We start from the raw sequence: 8,906 nt of genomic DNA, 5'->3' as shown, positions 1-8,906 counted from the left end.
AATACATTAAATTGTTTACCCTGAGGAATATATGTATTTCATTTTTGAACTGTAGGATTGCAACTAAATGGGTTTTCCTTTTTCTCTTTGCCAGGAAACTCAGAGCACAATTCACAAACTAATTTCATGGTCTCCATGAATGCACTTCGTTTTTCCACCCTATCCTGTTATTCTATTCTAATTTACTTATTCCCTGGGTTCTGATTGTATTTTTCTATTTATGTTATGCTCTATTGTTAACTGTACACTTGATATGTTATATCAAATCCTTTGTACAAATAAGTAGAGTATAAATAAGTAAATGTACAAACATTCATACAGATTGATTCATTCAACTTTTTAAAATTCATTCAACTTTCAAAAAATCAGCAGCTGTCAAATATTTGATAATATTTAATACTGTAGTAGATTAGTGGCTGACATAGATAAAATGCACTTAACACTTAATACCTGTTATACAACAGATATTATGCATAGGATATTTTATATTTTATTTTATTTTTATTTTAAGACAGTTTTAAACTTGCTAAGTTTCCCAGGCCAGCCTCAAACTTGTGATCTTCCTTTTGATTAACTGGGATTACAGGTGTTTGCCACCACACCTGGCTTTATGTCATCTATTTTAATCTATGTCCAACAACAATCTTACAGCACAAATAATTAAATGAGGTAGAATATATGAAATCATTTAACCCAAGTGCCTGGAACATACCACTAAATAAGTAGTAGGGTGATCTATTCTTTTTTTTTTTTTTGTATTGGGTATTGAGCCCAGGGACACTCTACCACTGAGCTACAACCCCAGCCTTTTTTATGTTTTATTCTGAGATAAGGTCTCCCTGTGTTGGCCAGGCTGCCTTGAATTTATGAGTTTCCTGGGAATACAGGCATGCAACATCTGTACTGGGTACTAGTTCTTATTAATTATCATTATCCTCATTTTAAAAAGAGGAAACTGCTGGGCATGGTGGCGCACATCTGAAATCCCAGCTGCTCTGGAGGCTGAGGCAGAAGGATCACAAGTTCAAGGCCAGCATCAGCAACTTAGCAAGGCCCTAAGCAACTTAGAAAGACGCTGTCTCAAAACAAAAACTAAAGTGATCTGGGGCTGTGGCTCAATGGTTGAGCACCCCTGGGTACCAAAAAATTAATTAGAAAAAAGAAACTGTGGATCCTAAAGGTAAATTTACTTTGTGTGATAGTTCAATTGGGGCGGGGGGAGACAAGAAAGAAAGAAAAAAAAAAAAAAAGAACAAGAACCTGACAGACAGTAGGTATAGCAGACTTCTGTTGTCTTTTCGGCTACTCAGAATCCACTGCTTTTTATTTCAGTAACTGTCTATATTTTCTTTGAGAACCCACTCCTACTGCATTTGTAGTTCCTGTGCCCTCTGACCAGGCCTTATTCCTGATTCTAGGGCATGAGCAAGTGATGTGAGCCCAGCTCATCAGTGTTATATATTCACCTCACCCACAGTAATTGGTTTAGGAATGCAGATCATGACCCACATTGGTCCAAAGCAAAGCCTAGGATTTGCGAGGGTATTATTAGGAAGACTCTTGTTTTCCTCACCCCTGGGCAGGAGCCTGACTGTGTATGTGACTAGAGTTCAGGAAGCCACGTTCCACCCTGAATAGAAATCCCTGAGACCGTGGAGCCAACAGAGAAAGTGGAGTCTAGAGAGGAAGAGAGCAAGAATGGGTCCTGAGGACATCACTCAGTCCCCCAGTTCAAACTACACCACAGGCCTCCAAGGATAGTTCATTTGCTGAGCCAATAGATTCTCTCTTTCTCTTTTTGCTTAAAACTTTTTGAATTAGATTTCAGTCACCACTCAAAAAGATTCTGACACAAGGCCCTCCATAAAATTTTGCTCCTTTCTTTTTCTATTTAACGAACTCGCCCAATCTCACAGTTAGTAAGTGGAAGCATCAATATTTGAACACAATTCCGGCTCCAGGGCTCATGCACATCTTGTTCCCTGCTTATAGGAACTTGCACTCAGTTGGGGTGCCAGACGGAGAAGAATGAGCCAGGTGGAGGAGGAGTCAAGACAGGAAGAGCCAGGCCATTGTCTAAGAGCTGCATGCAGTCATGCTTCTGGGGCACCTTCACCCGCACTGTCCTCCCCAGAAGCTGTGAAGGGTCTGGGAGGAACACAATGCTGATTCACAGCCACACCAGCTGGCTCTGTGTGTTTCTCTGCAAGGAGTTGATGCTTCCTCTGCTCACTTAAAGGAGAAAGCTTGCCCAGAGCAGAGGCCCAGTGAAACCCAGACACACCCATAGCACTGGGCCCTGACTCACTGTGTGATCTCTTTGGCTGAGTCATCTCCTCCCCTAAGTTGTGCTTTCTTACTGCAAAATGAAGATGAATTTTGACAAATGAGGTACAGATGAGCTCTCATAAATTGTTAGACCGGGCCCCACCTGAGCAACTGCAGGACTGGGTCTCTCCCCTCTCTGGCATGTTAAGGAGTCCTTGAGAGTATTTGTGCATATGTCCAGTCTTGCACCATCTCCACCACTCTGGAAAGACCCTTTCCTCCCCCAGCTCAAGGCCTTGTGTTGCCCACACTGTTGCCACTGCCCAGAGTGACCTTCTGCCTGTAGCACTGCCTGACTCTGGACTGCCCCTTAGAATGCTGCTTCACTGCCCTGATCTATGATGAGAGGGTCATTTCCTTCCCCAAATCCTTATGGAGAGACTCCAGAGGGAATGGCTCATGCTTTAAAAAATTTTTTTTTAAAGTTTTATATGGACACAATATCTTTATTTATTTATTTTTATGTGATACTAAGGATCAAACCCAGTGCCTCACACATGCTAGGCAAATGCTCTACCACTGAGTTATAACCACAGCCCTTTTTATTTTTTATTTTGAGACAGGGTCTTGATAAGTTGTTTAGGGCCTTGCTATATTGCTGAGATTGGCTGAAATTTTGATCCTTCTTCCTCAGTCCCCCGAGCTGCTAGGATTGTAGTTGTGCACCACTGTGCCCAACTAGGTAGTAGTTTTTGAATGCTGGAAGAATATTTTCTCACTTTTTTGGTGCTAGTCACGATGTGACAGTTATAGATAAAGCATGCCTTCGAATTTAATCTGTATCATTAGCATTTTCTCAGTTGTTCTCTTGTTTGTTTTGGTACCAGGAATTGAACCCAAATGCACTTTCAGTGAATCACATCCCTAGCCCTTTTTATGTTGAGACAGGGTCTCACTAGGTTGTTGACAGCTTCTCTAAGTTGCTGGGGCTGGCTTTGAACTTGTGACCCTCCTGCCTCAGGCTCCAGAGCTGCTGGAATTATAGGCATGCGCCACCGCGCCTGTCTTCTCAGTTGTTTCCTTTAAGTCATACAATCAACAATTTCCATGGTGCAGATATTCCTACCATGGCTGCTCCTAATCTACAACACTGAATCACTAAAGGAGGAGTTGGTCGGATATGTGCCATAGCACAACATCGTATGATATTTTCACCGGATAGATACCATAGAGGTAAATAACCTCAAGAGCACAGGTGATACTAAAATATGGTAAAGTAATGAGGAAGGGATGAGTTTTGAGTATTTATCTTTGTTTATTTTATTACAAGAACATGTAATTTAATTTTTAATAATGACTAAGTTTAATAACTAGCTCACAAAATTCCTGAAATTTTAGTAATTAGCTCCTCTGAGCTGTCAGAAGCTGGCACTCCACGATTAAAGATTGTTGCACCTGGTTTGAACCCAACTTGGTAAAGAGAACTAGATTAATTGATGAGCCTACTCATACCTAATAAACTTTTAAGGCCAGTTCCTCTTCTCTAGGTGGGATCATTAGCCATGTGGCCGAGGGAGTCATTCCAGGCCATCATGAATCCCCTTGACTGATGTTTCTTCAAGTGTGGTCCCTGGGGCCAAAGGCCTAGCATAACCTCAAACTTAGTACAAGTGCAAATTTTAGGGCCCATGGCCAACCTATTGAATCAGAACCTCTGGGGACAGGCCCCAGCAATCTGTTCCTGATGTTCCTGGTGATGTTCAGTGTGTTACTGAAGCATCCTCAAGTTTGATGTTCCTTTCTGATGACTACGGTTTGAACAGTTCTGCTCTTTGGTGTGTCCCACATTGTTCTTGCCCCATGCTGTGGGTGATGGAGTGTCAGCTTTAGTATTCAGAACCCTTGTTACTACTTCCAGGCGCGCTCAAAGCACAGCGGTTAGGAGAAGAGTTACCATCAATCCGTCCCTGTGCAAGCCTCCACCTCCATCCAACAGGCTTTGCACAAGGCATTACAGTACAGGAGCTCCTGGCAGTCTCTCTGACCCCAGGGCTGGCGCTGACACGAGCTCTGTGGGATCTGTATTCTCTTGCACTGTGAACACAGCGGGGGTGGTTTAAATTGCTTTTAGTCAGCAGAGGGGCTTCCTGCTTGGATTGGGAGCTCAATGTAGATGCTCCATTTATTCTATCCTGTGACCTGGACTCTGATATAAAATGAAACAGTCTTCCCTTGCTGTAAATGAGCTGAAGTCACAGAAATCCTCAGTCAAAAGGGCTTAAACAAAAAGTGATTTTATAATTTTTCTTTTTCCTCTATTTCCTTTTTTATTGCAGTGCTGGAGATCAGATCCAGCATTTTGCATATGCTAGGCAAGTGCTCTACAACTGAGCAATGCTCCCAGTCCTTTATTATTTTTCACAACTAATGTCCATAGGTTTGGGTTTAATTAGTTTAGAGGCTTTGGCAATGGCATTAAGGACCCAAACTGTTTTTAACTTTCTATTGTGCCAACCTCCATACTGGTCCATGCTCAGGTTATTGGCAAGATGGCTACGGTGGTTCACACCATCATGGCCAAAGAGTACAAAATCCAGAGCAAGTGTTCTTTTTTGTTTGTTTTCTTCTTCCCCTGCCCTTACTGGGGAGTGAACACAGAAGCACTCTTCCATGGAGTTACATTTCCAGCCCTTTTAAAAACAATTTTTAATTTTGAGATAGGGCCTTATTAAATTGCCCAGGATGACCTCAAATTTGTGATCTTCCTGCCTCAGCCTCTTCAAATGGGATTACAGATGTGCCCGGAGCACATAAGCCATGGACCGAGTGGGAAAAAGAATTACCAATTACCTCAAACTGAAAGTTGGCACTTCCTTCTTTTATGAATGCAGGCCACAACTACAGTGGTAGTGTGCTATATAGCATTATCATCAAGAAAAATTGCATGCATTTCTATATAACATTACAATTATGAATATATAATAAAATATAATTTATGCTCAACCTCAATTTGATATCATGATAGTTACTTAGACCCACCACTAGACCTTGCTATTGAATGTGATAGCAAAGTTTCACATATATTATTTATTACATCATAAATAAGTCATTTGAATATTTTAATAAATATCTGCATTATAATTGCAACTTACGTATTTGAAAATATCATTCTAAAAAAAGAGGTCCCTAGAATTCACCTAACTGCCAAAGAGATCCTGGCATCATCAACAGCAACCACAAAAGAATCTCTGATGTGTTTTATTTCTAAGCATATGTTGTTTTATTGCTATTATAATCTGTATTTTCAAAATGCACAATTATTCATTCTTTGTATAAAGAAATAATTTAGACTTTTCTAATACTGATTTAAAAAAAAAAAAAAAAAAAAGCATCTCTGATGTGGAGGACAGAGAGTCTATCTCCTCCCAGATCCTTACATAGAGAAGATACATTGCATCTAGTTGGCCAGAATGGAGTCACATGACAGTCCTGAGCCAATCATTGTGAAAGGAAATGGAATTGTGAAGGAAAATGAAATTTCTCCATCACTATAGGGAAGTCAGCTTTCCCTGAGGCAGCGGGGCTACTTGGGGGAGGATGACTATCAGAAGAAATTGGGGTTCTGAGGAGGAAGAGGAAAGTGATGCTGGGGAGGCAGCTCCTCGAGTGCTGTGCGTTAGGAGGTGCTCAGGGGTCTACATTCTACCACATTTCATAAGGATACAGCTAAGCTGGAAGGCATGACATGTTTTTATGTGTGTACCTGAGGACAGTGAGGAGGCAGGAGGGGGGTTTTACCTCTCTAGAAAGTTTTCCTGAGGAATTTTTATGTGAGTTGAGTCTTAGAGAATAAATAGGACATAGCCAGGAGAAATAAGATGGAAAATTATTCTAGGGGCAGAGGCCAGTGGCATGAAAGAGCAGGGTGTTTTCTAGGAACTACAAGTAGTTTAATAGTTTGGTGAGAGAGAGGGAATGGCAAGAAAAGAAGCTGGGGAGGTGACCTGAAACACCCACATGAAGAACCTTGGGTCCCAGCGTTGGGATTCGAATTTTATCCAGGTGAGCACAGGCAGTTTCCGAGGGATTTTAAGCAGAGCCATGAAATGACCTTATTTGTGTTTCAGAAAGATCATTCTTGCTTTAGTATGATGAATGGAGAGAATGAAGCAGGAAGACCACCCAGGAGGTGGTTGTTAGACCAGAAGGGCAAAGATGGTGGCTGAAATAAAGGTGGCAGGATGGACCGGTGGAGAACGTAGGGGACTATTGGGTATGGCATGGGGGCAGTGATGGAGATGGAAAGGTCCCAGAGAGCTGACATGTGTGTGATGTGAGCCAGTGATGGGTGATGGAATCATTCACTGAATAGGAAATGGGGGGAGACGTACTTAGGGGCCAAAAGGAGTCAGAGATGATGATGAGATCACAGGTTCAGAATCAGGCTGGGAGTATAGCTCAGGGGTAGAGAGCTTACTGTGCTTGCCTAGCATGCACAAAGGTCCTGGGTTTCATCCCCAGTACTGCAAGCAACAACAAAACAGAACTGATCAGATTGTGACATGATTTCTACTTCTTTCTGACTTGGAATTCCCTTTTTTTGGGAGGGGGGTCCTCGGGATTGAAACCCAGGGACACTTTATCATTGAGCCACATCCCCAGCCCTTCGTTTATTTATTTATTTTAATTTTGAGACAGGGTCTTGCTGATTTGCTGAGGCTGGCTGTGAACTTGTGATCCTGAGTCACTGGGATTACAGGCGTGCACCACCACACCCCGCATTCTCATTTCTCGAATGTTTCCTGAAAGCTCAAAACTTCCACAACTTTTCTGTGAGAACCTGAGGCTGGATCTGAGAGATCTAAGATCTCGATGGAAATAGAAGATGGGGTAGAGAAGGGATGGCACCCTGTGATATAATTTTTGATCCACTGCTCTAAAGACTCACACAAAAACAATAAAACCACTAATTCTCTCTCCTAGTATACCAGGAAATGGAAGCTTTGCAGGAAAACCAAGTAGTATTATAATTATAGGCTTTTCAATAAGTATCAGGGGTGATATTTAGCACCAAACAATGGAGTGTTGAAGACCTTATTGCTTTTTGTCCTGTTCATAGAGTGAAATCAGACTCAGCAGAATATTCAGGGACTTTTAAACGGATTTGGAAGTGACTCTGAGCCAAGGTGCCTCCTGCCACTTTGCAGAGTAAATTATCAAGGCAATAAGAGGCTGGAACTTTGACCTGAGGAAATGGTTAATTGCTTTGCCCTCTATTATTGTGTTGGTCCTATGCTTACTGTGGAGTGTAGCAATCCAAGAGAGGGGCTGTAAATTTCTTGGCATAGGAAACCTCTTCTGGGATGGAATGGAGGCTGGAAAGACAAGCAGTCACCGATGCCAATGTTAATTATCAATTTTTTTTTCCCGACAATGTTATGTAGCAGACTTCCTCCATTTTGGCTTTTTCTTATGTTCTTGCCAAGCTGCAGAAGCAGAGTGGTTTTTATATTACACCTCACTCCTCCCTTCAACAATGAACGTACCACGGTAACTTCATGGTCTTGGTCCATTCAGGCTGCTACTACAACAACATGGTACAGACGGGGTGACTTATAAACAATGAAAATTTATTTCCCACTCTTCTGGAGGCTGGGAAGTCCAAGGTCAAGGACTTGGCCTCTTGCCACTCAAGCATACACTGGGATATCCAGAGGCAAAGAACACACGATACACGTAAGGTGGACCCATTCCACAATCTCAGGCTGGCCAATTTGAGATATGTATATGCACATGGGGATCTTAGTCATGGGCAATGTTAAACCAGATGCTTTAAAGCAAGGATGCCTGGCTTGAGAATGCAAATTTCATAAGGAAATAGAAGTTGTATTGATTCCATTGGCCCCTCCACCCCCACCCCCACATTGCCCTGGCCTTTTTGCATAAGTTACTATTTCTTGATCCCTTGTCCTGGGCTTTGTGCTAGACAAAATGTACCAGTCACACTGGCCCTGTTCTTAGGCACTGACAGGCAAGAGCTGGTAGCATTCACATGACTTTGTTGGGGGCGGAGGCGGTGGTGGCTGCTGCAGCTGCTGCTTGGGTGTTACCTGGGTGGGTGGGGTGGTGTTGAGACAGGTGGGCTCTTTCACACGCCCTGCACTTGTGAAGGCGTTCTGTGCTGGGGAGCTGTTTGCTTCTTTGCCTTGCAAGCTGTTGGATGCCTCTGCTCAAACCGAGGCCAATTCCCCAGCTCAAGGGCTGTCTTAGTAAGTCCTTCCCCTTCCAGCCAGGCTTATCACCAGGCTTTCTTCATGCAGCATGTCCTATCTGGCAGGAAGCAGGCAGGCCATCTGACAGGGCTGCCATTAGGAGCCCTGGGGGACCGGAATTGCCCAAAAGCAAGTGTTCAAGTGAAAGATGGTCCATTCCAGATTGGACTAGCCCTGCCCCCAGGACCGGGGGGCCAGAGGGGTGACCAAAGGGCACTATCAGTAGCAGAAGTGTAAGCATTTACTCTGGGCTCTAGCCATGTACTTCTGGCCTTGGTGGCACACCTATGTAGTGCGTGGCTATAGCTGGAAGGTTGATGATGTACAGATGAACCTAGCCTGATTCAGGGGTGGGTGAGGATATGG

Source organism: Marmota monax, unplaced genomic scaffold, assembly GCF_021218885.2.
Source record: "Marmota monax isolate L192 unplaced genomic scaffold, Marmota_monax_Labrador192_F-V1.1 WCK01_AAM20220418_F8-fsc00138, whole genome shotgun sequence".
Taxonomy (NCBI): domain Eukaryota; kingdom Metazoa; phylum Chordata; class Mammalia; order Rodentia; family Sciuridae; genus Marmota; species Marmota monax.
This window is presented reverse-complemented; position numbering follows the sequence as displayed.